This window comes from Candoia aspera, chromosome 8 (genome assembly GCF_035149785.1).
Source record: "Candoia aspera isolate rCanAsp1 chromosome 8, rCanAsp1.hap2, whole genome shotgun sequence".
NCBI lineage: Eukaryota > Metazoa > Chordata > Lepidosauria > Squamata > Boidae > Candoia > Candoia aspera.
Genome location: NC_086160.1, coordinates 60,279,310 through 60,296,720, shown reverse-complemented (window position 1 = coordinate 60,296,720; position 17,411 = coordinate 60,279,310). Strand labels below are relative to the sequence as shown.

Sequence of the window (17,411 nt, the reverse complement as noted above, 5' to 3'; positions counted from 1 at the left end):
AGATATTCTTTTGTAGAGGAAACATCATGCTATCTTCAGCCACTTTATCTCTAGCACTACTATTAATTTGCTTAAGTCACCTTGGAATAAATGAAAGCATATTCATTGATTTTAAATCCCTTCTGGGATTTTATATCACCTTTTAAATAGCATTAAGTTGCACAAAATAAAATAATAAAGACTTTTACATTACATTTGACACAGTGGTTACATGCATATAATGTGTTGCCCTCTACTGCATTTGTCCAGAGAACATCCTGGGAATGTTGCATATGTCAATTCATAGAAGTCTTCATTCAGCCTCTTTCGGATGCAGGTAGATGATTACTCAATGTTTAGTTATCTGTAAAGTAGCCAGGGTTTTTTGTTGTTGTTCAGTATTTTAGCAGTTCAGTCGCACAGATTACTTCTTCCAGTTTCTTTCTACTTCATCTGATACTTCGTTGCTCTTTACAATTTTCCACAGGAAACCTCTACAGAGCCTTTTTGTAAGCATTATCCAAAATAGTATCATAATTATTCCCATATTGAGTTGTTCATTTTGTATATAAATGCTTCTGTATATGAAATCTGTAATTTCCATTCCAGCGAAAAAGCATATGGCCAACCACCTACATGACAAACTTTAAATATAGCTTTAACAACACTGTAGGGTGTGAGGAAAAAAATATCGCTGCAGTATCCGACTGACAAGTAAATATTGTTGCTGTTTCTTCAGGAGGAATGATGTTATGCCCAGGTGATGTATTGGGATTTGACAAAAACAGGCTCAGTTCCTCACTTTGCCATAAAATACTCATTTGACTCTGAAAACATCCAGTTTTTCTACATTAGTTTCAGATATTACAGGGAACAACATGAATCTTTAAACCCATAACAAACGATCACAGAATTGTAATTTAAGAAACCTAAACTAAATAGAAACAGATGTGGGCTAGGATGAGTTCTATGGACTGGCCACTGTGTCAAAAAAAAAAAAGTGCTTGTAAATGGCATTGTGTTGAATGGAAAGAAGTATCAAGTAGAGGCCCCATAGCTTTGTATTAAGTACAATACTATTTAATATCTTTATAAATGATAAAGAGGGTAAAATATAAGAGAAATTTATCAAATTTATAGATGACACCAATCAGAGGGATTGGCTAACACCTTAATTAAGTCAACATTGGGCCAAATGGAACAGAGTATGTTCAACTATCACAGGTCTTTGTTTCTGCATAAGGTTAAGGAAAGAAAAAAAAAGTATGGAAAACCTGATTTGACAACAGTGTACATGAGAAGAATCTAGGAATCCTAGTGGACCAGCAGCTGAAAATGAACAAGCTAAAAAGGCTAATACAAATTTTGGCTTCATTAACAAAAGCATTGCATCTAGATCATAGAAGGCATCAGTTTCATTGTTCTTATACTGATTAGACCATACATGGAATACTGTATCTAATACTGAACACCATACTCTAAAAGGGACATGGACAAACTGAAGTTGGCTCAGAGAAGAGCTATCAGGATAATAAATAGTCTGGAAACCAGGGCCTATGAAGAATGTTTAAAGGACCTGGGCCTGTTTAGCCTGCAAAAGAAAAGATTGAGGAGAGAGATTATAGCAATCTGTCATGGAAGAGAAGGGCAAATATATATACTATTGGAACTGAGGACAGAATAAGTGCCAGTGAGTTGAAATTGAAAGAGACAGGAACAGTCAGAGAAATTTCCTGATAGTAAATTTTAATTCATTCATGAGTATACACCAGCATCAGACTGACTTAAGCAGGGAACCATCTCCCTAGAAAAATGGTAGAGATACCTTGCTGAAAGTTTTCAAACAGAGGCTTGATGGACATTTGTCCAGGATAATTTATTGGATTCCTAAACTGAGCAGGGGGTTGATTGAGATGACTTACAAGGTTCCTTCCAACTTTTATGATTATAGGCAGTGAAATATTTATTATTTATTTTATTAAATTCATAGCCCAATTTTCCACTGAAAATAGCGCTAGTGCTAAAAATAATCAAAGAGCAGATATGAAAATATAATTAAAATATTTAGTCAAATCAATTACAATCCCCAAAAGCATTGATCCATTAAAAAAAAACCTTAATTCTCAAAATGAATACAAGTAAAAGGTAGCTTCCAAAACAACACAATATCACCGAAGCAATGCTAATTAGCTTGCTCTTAAGTAATGTGACAGACTTTCCCATTCTTTAGCCAAACAGTAGTACAAAGCCAATTATAAAGAAGATGAAAAACTAGCATGACAAAATACATATCAAATTCTACATGTCTTGAATATTTTACATTTTATACTTCATGTTCAATCCATTTTATGCAGTTTACAGCAGCTAACATTAAACAAATAGCAAACAAAAAGACAAATCAAACAACTGGTCATTAAACAGCCAAACTTCTACCACACACCTAGTAGATCTTGAGAATCAAGACACAAATAAACATAAATTGCCAGTACAAGCCACGGCTTGGTTACAAATGTGTTACATTCTAGGTCATTATCCACTGTTATCACATCATTATCCAAATATTACTTAAAACAAAAAAAAGTTGTCCAACATGGGACTTCTAAACTAGAGCTCCATCAATCATATTTCAGCTACTATGAGTAAACTGGGGGTATAAAATGTGCATCCTAAATCTATCATACGTGCACATGGATAAGAGTAAAAATATCACTAGTAACAATTAAAAGCCTACTTTTCAAGATCCTTCTGGTGTACTCTGAAGAATTTACCACTCCTTTGGGCCAAGAAAGCTTGCTTGTTTTGGAGGAGACTTTGCTTATAGAATGTCTCAGGGCCAGATGATTTCATGCCTCATTAGTCCTGCCCTGACGCAAATCATGGAAATATGTTCAGAGAGCCAACAATTTAATATACAGTATATGTGGAGGCAATTTGTGCTGTAAGGGGAGGTGGGGTGGGAATAACAAACTGACTAAACTAATTTCACTGGTAAATGAGTGTTTTTAAAATGGAGATGGAGAAAGGAAAAATAATATAGAGTTAGGATATGCTTTCTTGTGTCCTTAAAGTTTTACCAATTGTACAAAGGAACAATAGCTGTTTATCTAAAGTCATCAGTATTTTGTCATGTGTTCATTCACTGAAATATGAAATCAATTTTTGTATCATTTCATCTAATTTCTCATTCTGGCATGAATAAAAAGGCTCAGAAGTAATTTATGTTAAGCCTAGCATAGAATAAGTGCAGTCAAAAGGCACAAATGGTGAATGACAGGCCTACAGACTGTTAGCCATTTCTCTGCTTCCATTCAGCAAAACGTTTCTTGGATCCTAGGGACATTTTGAGAAAAACAAAATACATATAAACAACAGCAAGGAGATATTAAATTCCTCAAGAACAAGGGCTACCCTGCTGCCATCACGACCACTTCACGCTGACAGCCAAGAAATTCATCATAAAATTGCTTCATGGTAGGAAGACATTGTTGTGTTAAGTATCTACTCAAAAGAATTTGTATGAAAGACTCTTACTCAGATTTTTACCACTTCTCTGACATCATGCACCATGGAGCATCTGTAGAGCTTCCTCCCCATGCAGCAGACAAGAATAGTTGGTTTTCATTTGGCCACAATGGAATCTGCAAGCATCTCAGTGGGGAACAGCAGCAGTTCCCAAACACCAACTGTTGCTGTCCCAGTGCAAACAACAGCCTTTTACTGCCTTTCTTTCAGGACCTCTTGCTGGGACTCAGTGTACCAGGCCTCTGCTTTGGTAGGCAAGAACAATCAGCTGCAAGTAACTCTGGTTGTATTCAGACATAATAGGTCATCAGTCTTAGAGCTTTCTAACCAGAAAACAACACACTGAGACTCTTATCTCTCTTGTATGAGCTTTTGACCTCATTGAGCAGCCCAAAAGAAGAGTGGAATGTTTTCTCAACCCATATTGTTTAGCAGCTATTAAAATCAAATCAACAACTCCCTCTAAGCTCTTTGTTTCTTCTTTCCTAGTTGTTCATTTAGGACAACAGGACTGTCCAACTAATTCATCATAAGCTTCAAAAGACAGATGCTCTACACACATGATATCCAAATCCAATTCTAAAGAGGTTTTTTTTGTGGGGGAGGCAGGGGCATATCAGTAATATAGTAGAGACTGTGGCAAAATTGCTGTGCCAAGGAGGCCTAGAAGCTGTTATAGTAAACTATCTAGAACCTATTTTTCATCACTTTTCCTACAACTTTTAATCCAGGAAATTAGGTAGCTAGTTTTCTCATTTTACCAATTTCATCCATTGTCTAACCAACTTCAAAAAAGGAATTTATTTAATGGTTTCATGTTGCAATGCCTTGCATAGCACTTAGCCTGTGACCTAACCCTTTGCCAACTTCTACACCTTCAATCTTCTCTCTCACTTTTCATTATCTGTGATAAATAAAATTGCTATAAATACTATAAAGTTCTATAAGAGGTATTTCAAAAGATTATTCACAATGTCCCAAGAATTAATTGCTTCATAAAGAACTCTTTCATGACAATGAATTACAGTTTTATGGAATGGTCCCCAAGCCTGGAGAACAACAACAGGCTTTGTCTACTGTATTGTTGTTTTGGTACATCAGTAAACTTCTCTGTCACATGACTACATGCTTACTTTTGCGGAATATAATCTATTGATCTTCTATTTAATTTTGTAAGATAAAGCTCAATATGACCTCTTATCCCTTAATTGGGATAGATGTTTCTACCACAAAGAATAAATGCATATCATGCAGCCCAATCTTTGCCTTCATCTAAGGGAATGTTTCTATTCTTGTTTGTTTCTAAACAACTGCCCCACTGATGAGTATAACAGGTACACAACCACTGTAATTCATGAGCCAGGCATAATCTAAACATGGATTTTATTTATAATGTTATAATCTAAATTATTTTTTCTTATGGAAGAAAATTGGCATGCTTTTTCATGCAGTTTGGCATCCAAGCAGGGCATCATTGGGCTGCATAATGAGACAATTTAGAAAAATAAAAAAAGCAGTGTCGACTGCTCCTTACGCAGCCTCTTTCATCTTACTATAGATAGATAATTATTCCACAGAATTTCCTTCTTCTGAATTTTCAAGAAAGTCATGGTAATGTCTGGTTACAATGACAATGTAGCATATTTCTTAAAGGTTTTAAGAAGGAAGGCAGGCTTGAGAGATGACGTTGACTGAATTTTTAATTCTGGGTTAGAATGTTTGCTTCATATTGTAGTGGAACTATTTCTATTAAATAGGATGGAAGAGATAAAGCTGTTCAGTCAATTTCCACCTAACAGAACTTTCTAGTGCAAAGATAAACCACATACTGAAATACTTAAATTCTGCAAAATAGTATATCCTGCCTTTACAATACAGGTCATTAGGAAAGCCATTTGAACAATATTAACCAATACCACCACCACTCAAAAAAGTTAAACCAAAAAACCCATTCCCAAGAGCACAACGTGTCTGACCCACTTTTTCAGTGGGACTCTGCATATGAAGTTTCATACTGGCCAACAAAAGGAAGAAGGAATATGTCCACAGAGGAACAACATCAGTCTATCCTTAATCCAACTCTTTCCCTAAACTGATATAATGTTTCAAAGTGCAGCAGTCATAAAGCAGATGCTGTTTGGAATATCTATTATTTGTAATTAAATCTATCGCCTTCTCAGTACAGGCATTTTATGGTGCTGAATTTATACTGTAATTTAAATTCAGCACACCATCTTGAGTCAAGTGCTTCTGATGAAATTCCCACAGAAAGAAGTAAAAATTCATTAACTGTCAGCCATTAACTCACACTGGCATTGCTCTGAATAAATAATTTTCATGATTAATTTAATGATTTCTATTAATGTTTAAAAACTCCTTGAAAAAAGCAATGTGCATAATACATATGTACACAAACAGCATTCTGTTAATATATTTATATCAATGTGAGCTTTCCTATAGAAATGTGATTTGCATATTTATACAATTTCTTAAATATCTATATTACACCATTTAAAAAAGAATAGTCAGTCCATTTTATTATTCAAAGCATGGTTTATGTATGGATAGAACTCAAGAGGACATAAATCGGAAGAGGCTGCTTAACATACAAGTTTCTTAAGCATAATGTACCATATGTAGTATCACATTTATGCTACAGGTTAAAATTCTCCAGTGGTGCACCGGTGTCCACAGAAGAGCAAGTTCTTGAATTTGAAAGAAAGAGTAAGATACAAAGCAGTCTTACACAGGAAAGATCTAAGTTTGCATTTTAATTCTATCGATCTCATGCATTGAGAAGGGTACACACTACATATGCATCATGAGAAACACAGTATGCTTAAATACTGAACAGAAAAGTCACAAGTACCATGTTCTGAAACACTTCAAAATGCAAACACTTTTCCCCCAGGCCAATACAAAACCAAGAAATATTGCTGGATACAATACATTGCTGTCTCATTTGTTCAGTATGTCATATATTTTTAAGGGGAGAAATGAACAAAGCAAAACGGTAACAAAGTTCTACCCAATTAAAATTATTACTCTAGTATTTGATGTAGGGTTGTACCCTATATAAAGTATGTTCTCCACTTTGCTCCATCAGATATGTTGGACAAGACTAGTTACTTTCATTTCACTATAAAACAGTTCTAACATTTCAGGCTAACTGATGGAACTGTCAGCAGCAGCTATCTCTACTAGGTTATAAATAGTATTCACACTCAGTGAATTAAGTTAAAAGAAATCTTTCATTTTTATATACTTTTCAGTGCTAAATAGCTGATGGAAAAGTATAATTCTGCTCCACACATGACATTATCACTGGATGTTGTATTCAAAGCCCATGGGAGAGAAAAAGTAAGGTAAAAAGCTGTATTGATCAACAATTGTTCATAAGAATGCCCCTCCCAACCCTATCCTATCTGTGTGCAAAACTGTAACCATGTTCCCATGTCCCTAGTCATGGAAACAAGTCTAACATAGCTATATTTCTTCAGATATCTCATTTACTTTAAGCTCAAATGCTTCTGCTTGGCTCACCTGCCAATAGAAGTTGAAGAACCAAGCTTAGTTCATGGTTTGTTTTATGTGATATGCAAACTGGGAAGTATGGCTTTCACTTTCCTAACAACCCAGAGTTAAGAGCCCAGAACAAACATACATTAACAAACAAACATTAAGAGAACAAAATAATGTTTCTAATCTGAACATTACACTAAATCACACTAATATATTTTGGGGGGTGGACAATGAGCACATTGGAATTTAAGAACACACCATGGGCATTCTTATGAAATCAGGATGACTTATTCATGAATGGTTGCCACAGTAGGGACTGTCAGTCCCAAAGTATTCATTTTGAGAAGGCAAACTGATTAGATTGCATCCTGTTTCTCAGGTTCCTTTTTAAATTAAATATTTTTTGTTTAAAAAGTCAAGTGGAGAATGCCTTATGTGCGGACAGAAGGAAGCCTTCTTTATAGAGAAAGAACAGAGCTAAATCTGCTGCAAAGGTAAATAGACCACTATTTAGAAGGACCCTTATTTCCTCGTCCCATCCTTCTATCTCAGTTTATTTAAACCACCTCTTCCCATTACATCAGAATGCTATAATTTAACTTCGGCTTTCTAAACCTGACAGGAAACTAGGATCTAAAGCTGTTGCATAAAGCAAGGAGGACAGAGACAGTGCAGCACAAAAGTTTACTGCCTCTTGGTTTATGTTAAGCTAACATCATGAACCAGATGTAAATTTACGCTATTTATCTCCTTTGCCATTCCTCATCAGTAAGTATCTTCAGGTAAGAAAAATTGGTTGTGAAAGAATTCCATTTCCCTAACATGCAGAAATGAAATAAAAAGATGGATTTATTTTACATGAAGAAGCTTGAAACACATAGAAGAACCACAGATTCAGAATAAGGAAATCTAAACCAATAGAGAAAGAGGAGATGGAAACTAAAAGCTTGCAGTTTCAGGAAGAAAAATGGAGGGTGAGATGTCTATATACAGTCCCTCAAGCTTATTTCTTTATCTGTAATTAGGAACATACTTTCTTTTTTACCATAATTTGTGGATGCTTCTTTTTTTTTAAATGTATCTATTCTGATTCCTGTGTTGCATAAAGGAACCCATAGGAATTGGGTTTAAATAGAAATTTCTAATATGTTTATTTATATTTTGTTGTATTGTATTATTCAAATCTACTCCAATGGTTTATACACAGGAATCAAATGGGACAACACAGAATAATGTGATTACTTCCCAAACCGCCATGATGTTAGCCACTCTCTCATATTTGTCCATTATTATAGCATGGTGCTGAGAAAGATGGAACTATATTAATATTAAGGAAAAATCTGAGACAGGTAACTGGTGAATAGGGAATGAATGGAGAAACAGTGAACAAATCTGATTTTATTGCATAACACTGTATAACTTACTACACTGAAGTTCTATTTAGTTATTATTACAAGAAGAAACTCTGGAGTAAGTTCTTTAAGAATACTTGCTTAACCGTTTTAAATTTTAAGCTTTCAAACTCAAAAAAAACAAAATATCTTATACATGTTTAGTGGTTGTATATAATCTATATGAGACATAAGGTTTTATTGCTTATTACTAACAAAACTCCACAGGCTTTTATGTAGCTGTTTTTTTCTTTTTTTTTCTTTTTTTCTTTTTTCTTTTTACACAGAATATGGAATTGGAGGTGATATATTTTCAACTACTCAACATCCTAGATGAGGCTTGTATTAAACCCCTTATTATTTATTGGAAAGGGAGTTGAAGCATAACAGGATTTGGCCAGGACCCAAAACTTAACAGCTACTCTTATATAATGTATCTTGAGTACATGGTTGATTCTTTCTTACTGCTCATATATTAAACAAAACTTATATGTGAACTTTATTTTGCTGGATCTTAATTAGTAGTATATACAGTAGAACATTCTGAAATTTTTAATTCAGTTTCAAATTGAACCTGTTCTTAGGTCTCAGGGCCAGTAACAGCACCTTAAAAACAAGATGAATAGAAATAAACTTTGAAAACATTTCGGAACTACCTAAGAGCCAAGAAATACCCATTACAGTAAATCCCTTCCAACCGACTCCACTAAGCTTAGTACAGTTCTAGCACAGCTCATGTAATTAATGTATATTTAGTACACAACTGATCCAGGCCATCATCTGTAAAAGAGCTTTTATACCAGAAATTGCAAAGCCCGACGATGCTGCATTAAATAGAAATTTCTAATATGTTTATTTATATTTTGTTGTATTGTTATAATCTACCTTAAGCCCTTATATAAACATAGAGGAATGATATGAATTGAATAATTGAATAATAATAATAATATTGATACTGAATTTATTGGACCTGAACACCCTAATTTTACAAAATAATACCCTGCTTGGAACTGCCTATATCCTACCTTAATAATTCTTAGGTCCTTGATTAGGACTTGAATTATCAAGTTTTCAGCAGTCTTTGTGTATCTAATTGTAGATTACCATAACAACAAAAAGAACAGCTAGCACAAATATTAAAGGATGCCAATACTGTAATATCAAATATAGCACCAGCTCACTGCAAGAAACAAACCAAGTGATGTACAGCACAGCTGCAGTTATAACTGAAGATTTTGGATGCAAAATAAACAAACAAGAAAGCAAGCCAAACAGTGCATCACCAAAATGGAAGATCAGGTTGGAAAATGAGACTAGCATGCTAAGATCAGATGCAAGCAAGCTAGAACAGATGACAGAAAAGAAGCTGAAGGACAAGAAGACCAAAGAATACCTGATCAAGAAATATCACCTACAGACAAGGAAGCACTGGAAATAACAAAGCAGCAAATAACAGCCATAGCCAAGAAAATCAGCAGATACAAAGCTCGAATTGCACACTACGGGCAAAATCTCCAATTTCAAAAAAAAAAAAAAAAGAAGAAGCTGAAATGAAAGAATTTGTAATAGCAGCAGAAATAGTGGAGAAAAGGGCAAGAATTGGTCAGCACCAGGTTAAGATGAAATGCATGGCTTTTGGTTGAAACATCTGACTGGTCTGCACCCACTCATTGCCAAGCATTTAACAACATACTGCAAGGAGGTGAATTTGAAGATTGGTCAACATCTAGCAAAACCTACCTGATAATGAAAGTTCCAACAAAAGGGGCAGCACCAGGCAACTACAGGCCATTTACCTGCTTACCAACAACTTCAAATTGCTAACTGGTGTTGTAGCTGATGCAAGCCAACAGCATCTAGTTGAAAACAAGCTGTTTCCATCTGAGCAGAAAGGAAACTGCCCAAACAGCAGAGGGACAAAAGATCAGTTCCTAACCAACAAGATGATTTTGGGAAACTGTAAGATAAGGAAGACCAACTTGAATGTAGCTTGGATTGATTACAAGAAGGCATTTGACTCCCTGCCACATGACTAGATAACCAAGTGCCTAGAAATAACAGGAGTCAGTAGAAATAATCAGAAGGTTTGGGCAAAGATCAATGGCACAGTGGAAGATACAGTTGCTGGTCAATGGTGATAAACTGGGAGAGGTTAGCATCAAGATAGGAATCTTTCAAGGAGATTCACTATCACCACTACTGTTTGTCATTGCATTGATTCATCTTTCAACAATACTGAACAAGGCACGCCATAGCTATCAAACATCACAAACATTTGCCAGGCTATCCCATCTCCTTTACATGAACGATCGGAAGCTGTATGGAAAAATACCATCTGAAATAGAATGGCTGCTCAACACTGTGCATATATACAGCCAAGATATTTCAATGGAGTTTGGACTAGACAAATGTGCCACCCTTACCATAAGCAGGGATAAAAGAGTGAAAAATGAAGGAATCAAGATGCCCTATGGAAATAACATCAAGAGTCTGGATGAAGAAAATCACTAAAAATAACTGGGCATCCTTCAGGCTGACAACATCAAGCACATTCTAAAATTCTATGAAAACTTTATTTTGTATTCATATAGAGACAACCTTGATAAAGTGGTGAGTTTTCAACAGTTGCCTAAAAGACATTAGTGTAGGCATCTTCCCTATCCCAGAAGGCAGAGTATTCCAGAATAAGGGCTGTATCACAGAAAAGGCTTTAAGCAGCCACCAAGTGGCATTCAGGAATTCTCAGTATATCTAGCAGGACCTGTCTGGATGATATCATTGTTTGACCAGGTCTATAACAGTGAAGGTGAGCCTATAAAATATGCTTCAAAGGTTGGATGGATGGATATGTGTGTGTCTGTGTGTGTGTGTATCCCCACAAGACTTAATCTACCTATTTTGCCTGATACATCCCCCCTAGAACAAAAAAGGTGGCTTAAAATTCTAAGTTGCACCACTCAGTGACATCACTGTACTACCAGACATGACCCAAAATGCTGAAAAATTAAAGAAAAAATGAATAAAATGTGGCTGTACACCTAAGAATATAGAATGGTTTAATTTCACAATAAGGCTTTCATTCAATCAGGAGAGAAGCACCAATAGAATAAAATGGATGCCCATCTATGAAATATCTACCTGCAAATTGCAGATTATACAGAAACAATTAATGCTTTGGGGAACTGCATGCTCATACAGAGACCATCAATAATTAGTAATCAAGTCGGTCCACCTTGCTGTTAGTCATCCTCTTCTTTGTCCTTCCATCTTTCTTAGCATTGACTTCTCAAGGGAGCTAAGTCTTCACATAATATAAATTCAGCCTGATTTTCTGTGCCTTGACTGAGAACTCTGAATTGATTAGTTCTATGATCCATGTGTTTGTTTTCTTAGCTATCTATGGTATTCTCAAAATCTTCTCCAACACCAAAGTTCAAAAGCATCAATACTCTTTCTCTCCTGTATCTTCAAAGTCCAACTTTCAATTTCATAGTGTGTCACAGGAAAAAAAAATGGCTGCATGATTCTGATAGGTATAGATATATCATGGCATATGAATATTTTTTCCAAGGTCTTCATTGCTGCCCCACCAAGTAGTAGTCTGCAGTGTATTTCTCAACTGCTGGCTTCTGTTCTTTTTTGTGTGTGTGTTTGCACCTTCAAGTCAGTATTGACTCCTGCTGACTGCCTGGACTATTCCCTGCAGTTTTCTTGGCAACGTTTTCGGAAGTGGTTTGTCATTGCTTGTTTCCTATGGATGAGAAAGAGCAACTGACCTAAAGTCACCCAGCTGGCTTTGGGCCTAAGGCAGGGCTAGAACTCACAGTCTCCTTATTTCTAGCCTGGTGCCTTAACCACTACACCAACTGTTTCTCTAGCTTTTGATGATAGTTAACCCAAAAAGGTGAAGCTATCCATCATTTCAGTATTTTCATTCTCAGTTCAAAGAATAGTTGCTGAACCTGTTGTCCTTTGATTGCTTTTCCTTATATTTAATCCTGGCCTGCAGGTATGCTATCTTGGTGTCAGCAAATGCAGTATAGAAAACCTTGTCTCCTGAAGTTAGGGAAGCCCTCATCTTGCTTGTCTTTTGCAAAACTGAAGAAGTATACTATTCTCTATGCTGGTCTATGACCATAATAAAGATTTGATCTGATTTGATTTGATTTACTATTCTGATGTGCATTTGGAATGGACAATGGACCTGGAGCGCCTTTGCAATTTTTTATTGACTTTAACTGTACATGATTTTGTAAACTACCTTGAATCAAAAGTAGTTATGGCAGTATAGAAATGCTACAATACAAAATAAAAATAAAGAAATATTGTAAAATGCTGCTGCTGTTTTGCTCTTAATTGTAGTTCTTACTTTACTTTAAGCCATAAAGCCATCCTTTATATACCCAGGTTGTCCTTAGGTATGTTTTCAATTTCTTCTGAAACTGAACTGGAGATTTTTTTTTTTTTTTAAGAACACTGATCAGTAGGAAGAGAAACCTGAGAAACTGGATGAGTGAGCATGCCACAAATCTTTCATATGCTTCCTGTAGATTTGGGCAAAACATACCCCCCCCAAAAAAAACACAAGAGACATTTTGAAACCTGAGACCTTGTCCTTCTACTGTAAAGAATTTGCCTTTAATCCATATTTTTCCCCTTAGAGGATATCATTAAAATGTAGCTTTTTTTTGTCTATGTGCTTCAGTGGTACTAAGGTAGTAAAGGTAAAGGTAAAGGTTTCCCTTGACATTAAGTCCAGTCATGTCTGACTCTAGGGGGTGGTGCTCATCTCCGTTTCAAAGCCGAAGAGCCGGAGTTTGTCTGAAGACACTTCCGTGGTCATGTGGCTGGCATGACTACACGGAACGCCGTTACCTGCCCGCTGAAGCGGTGCCTATTAATCTACTCACATTTGCATGTGATATTGCTTATCACAAAAAGGAAAAGTGATTATACACACACACACACACACACACAAATGTATGTACAGTATATCTGAAAGTCAGCTTGTATCTGCAAACTACACAGAGTGGGGAAAGTTTGGACAAAGACTGAAATAAAGAAAATGTTGCACTTTTCATTAAAGCAAGGCGAAAAAACAAAACTATAAATAATTTGGCCTTTTGTTCAATTTTCTCAAATCCCTATCTAGTCAATCTTCAGGTGCATATTATTATTTGATCTTTGATAATTCAAAATAGGTTTAGAAATGAATGATATAGTGAATCCAAATGGTCTTTAGAATGTAAAAATCCAAGGATTTTACTGGGTTAATTACTTTATCATACAAAATAGGCAAAAAATGCACTGTTTGCTAACATCTGTTATTCAACTGAGCAGAGTGGCATTTATTTATCTCTTATAAAAAAAGTCTGGAAGATAATTATTTAAATCTAATACCAAGCATATCTATATCCAGGTACTAAGGTACACAGAGATAAACTAAATACTCTTTCTATGATTCTTCACCTAATTCCTGTAGCTTTCTTCTTTAAAAACCAGGTATTAGTGTTATTTCTTTAGTGCAATTTGAGAAACACATTTTTTTAAAAATAGCTAAACATAGAACAAAATTGAGTATTTAAGATTGGAAGGCATTTCGCTAAATCATCCAATTTCTGTAACCAGACATGCAATACGAGAAGACTTTTTTCTCCCTCCATTTACCAGCTCCAACTTCAACAAAGTGAACAGAATGGGGCTCTTTAGAAAATGACAATCTCTGTTTATGCAGGATCAGTCTGCAACTGCAAAAATAGCTAACATCCTTATTTAATACCCTGAATTGATTTGACCACTAAATAGGTGCTCTGGTAGTTCAGTATTTAAGGAATTTCCTACCACAAGTATCAGGAAACACACCAGGGATGAAGGAGACAGAGAGTGACTGTACTGTATCCATTCATTTAATATAAAATGTGTAAGCAGGGTTATAGTTCATAATGTTAAATGCAAAAATAAAAAATAAAAAAATACACATGTATTGCTGGGAAAGGAAAAATGCATTTTTCAAAAAAGTGTTATGCCAAGAAATTGCACAAACCAGAACTGCAAGTTCAATTTTTTTTTAAGATGGTTAACAGATGGTACAGCTTCCTGTTTATTTCATTTATATACCATCATAATTGACTAATTACCCATTGTGTTCTTATTACCTATTGTGCTTTTTAAAAATTCATTATCTCTGAACTTGCTACATGGACACTGAACTGGTCTGCTCTTTGCTAATGGTACAATAAGTAGACCCAATGACCTAGAAGAGATATTGCTCAGAGTTCTTTGAGTTAAAATTAACACAGACAAAGCTCAACAGAAAGCATGGTATTCAAACAGCTATAGCACCCTACATTAGTAGGCCTTCAATTATTAATATGGCTTTGTTGTTTGTGATTAATTATTAAATATTGAAGGCTTGTCAACATATTCATCATAGTATCAAGAGATTAGTGTTGCTTCATGGATGGTATTATCCATATTTTAGGCAGTGACCTTTGAGTCATATTTCATGCCTTGATCAGTTTCCAGTTTTGGTGTAAACTGACTTAATAGGAAGCAAGAAACAAGCTGTGACTTTTATAAAGCACTGATACATTTAACAGACTGAACCTAGTTCTGTTCCTTTAAGTACACCAAAGGACAAGTGATAGAACAAAGGCTAGAAATAATTACAAGTGGAGCCCAATACGTTTGAAGTTTGGGAGCACTATTTGGCACTCCAATATCAACTTCTTCTGGCAAAATGATTTTTCAGTGGTCCTCTCCTTTCCTGAATTCTCATTTGCTGAGCTGAGCTAAGCTTAGATTATTATTAATTTAATTTAATTTAATTTGTTTGATTTGTTTGCTTGCAGTTTAACACACACAACTGTGTTTAAAATGATTAAAAGGAGCATTATTAACAAAGGCTGAAAATCTTAATATTCTGATATTATATAATAATAGTGAATTTTAAAAATAATTGTATTATTTAATTAGTTTTTAAATATTTTATTTTCAAACTGATTGTGAAGTTCAAAACAAAATTAAGATATAGGGAAAAAATGACTTTTTAAGTCATTTAAAACTGGTGCTAATAAACATCACCAAACTTTTAATTTTGCTCTTCAAAGTGAAGTGCCCTTGCTTCAAGACATTACAGCAGATTGCTACATTGCATAAAGCAACTTCTTCATTGAGCTTCTAAACATGTGCCTGTACATACAGCAAACATTTTCAATGAAGTGAGTGGACAAAGCAATACAAAAGAAGTATGTGCAGGGAGTTTAGTCCCATAGAAAGAAAGAATGAGGACTGAACTACAAAACAAATATATGAGAGAAGAGTAAATGGGTCAAGAGGAAAGGGAAAACCAAGAAAGACATGCTGGGTGTACATGAGATCCTAAAAAAGGGAGAGGTGATCATTTTAAACAGGAGAAAGCAAGGTACGTGTACAGATATGGTGGTACTATATTTTACTTGTTTTCTGCATAATATTGCTTATCACAAAAAGGAAAAGTGATTACACACACACACACACACACACAAATGTATATACAGTATATCTGAAAGTCAGCTTGTATCTGCAAACTACACAGAGTGGAGAAAGTTTGGACAAAGACTGAAATAAAGAAAATGTTGCACTTTTCATTAAAGCAAGGCGAAAAAACAAAACTATAAATAATTTGGCCTTTTGTTCAATTTTCTCAAATCTCTATCTAGTCAATCTTCAGGTGCATATTATTATTTGATCTTTGATAATTCAAAATAGACAGGTTTGGAAATGAATGATATAGTGAATCCAAATAGTCTTTAGAATGTAAAAATCCAAGGATTTTACTGGGTTAATTACTTTATCATGCAAAATAGGCAAAAAATGCACTGTTTGCTAACATCTGTTATTCAACTGAGCAGAGTGGCATTTATTTATCTCTTATAAAAAAAGTCTGGAAGATAATTATTTAAATCTAATACCAAGCATATCTATATCCAGGTATTTTTTTTCCAAGTGGCACAGTAGTACAAATTTCTTTGCATACCTGGAATGTCACAGTCTAACTCTCATATATGACGCGGCTCAATAGCACAGTGGTTAGAACGCCGCCTTTGGAGCAGGAGACTGGGGTCCAAATCCTGGCTGTACCTACCTTACCAGTAGGGATCCTTGGGCAAAGACCCCCTAATACTTCACCTGCCTACCTCAAATATGAGAGTGACACGAACTAAGAGAGTCATACCAGCTTGGACATCACCCAGATTAACAAGGTCCATATCAGATGTTGGGGAACCAGGGCAATCTGACGATAAGTGGGCTACTGGAACAAACCATAAATGGACAAGACAAGAAAACTTGGAATTGATGGAATGCTACTACAACAGCAGACCTAATGAGAGGGGATATATGAAACACATGAGGGAACTATGGATGGACAGAAGACCTGCATCCACACTGACTGAGAAACAGCTAGTTACCCAATGCTTCAACATAGTGAAGAGGAAGCTGCTCTCACAACATGAGATAGACCAACTACACATTACATCCCAGACTCAAGAAGACCCAGAAGAACAACTGGAGGTGCAGCCAACACCTGAAGCTGGAACGTCGCTGCCACCCCCTCCATTACAAAACACAGCAGCTGATGCGAGGCAAAAGATCATGGATAAACTAGCTACAGTCAACTCTTGAGAATGATTACCAAGTACCATCAGATAGTATGCTAGTGTCAGCACCTGATCATTTGAGCATTCACACATACACAGTCAAGAGGCTGCATCTTTTTGAAGCGTAATGAACGGTACAGAAGGCAAGCTGTGAATAAAGATTTCCCACTCAAACCTAATTTAAAACTACATTCCCTTAGTTAGTCCCCTTTCCCACGAAGCATGTCACTCCCCCTCCCATCAAGATGGTATTCCTCCCATATCTCAACCCTGCATCCTTGATGTGCTCCATAGCCATAATAAACGACTTTACACTCCAACTTCTTACCCCCTCCCATCTGGCAACATGCGAGAATGA

At 35.6% G+C, this 17,411-nt stretch overlaps 1 protein-coding gene across 1 annotated transcript in view; it reads left to right on the top strand.

Annotated features, from left to right (window-relative positions):
* PDLIM5 (PDZ and LIM domain 5) overlaps positions 1 to 15,792 on the top strand; it is a 705,552-nt gene extending 689,760 nt beyond the window's left edge. The window contains exon 9 of the transcript XR_010068406.1: positions 15,768 to 15,792. The gene's annotated coding sequence lies outside the window, so the exon portion shown is untranslated. The remainder of the gene's footprint in view (positions 1 to 15,767) is intronic.
* The last annotated feature ends 1,619 nt before the right edge of the window (positions 15,793 to 17,411 follow it).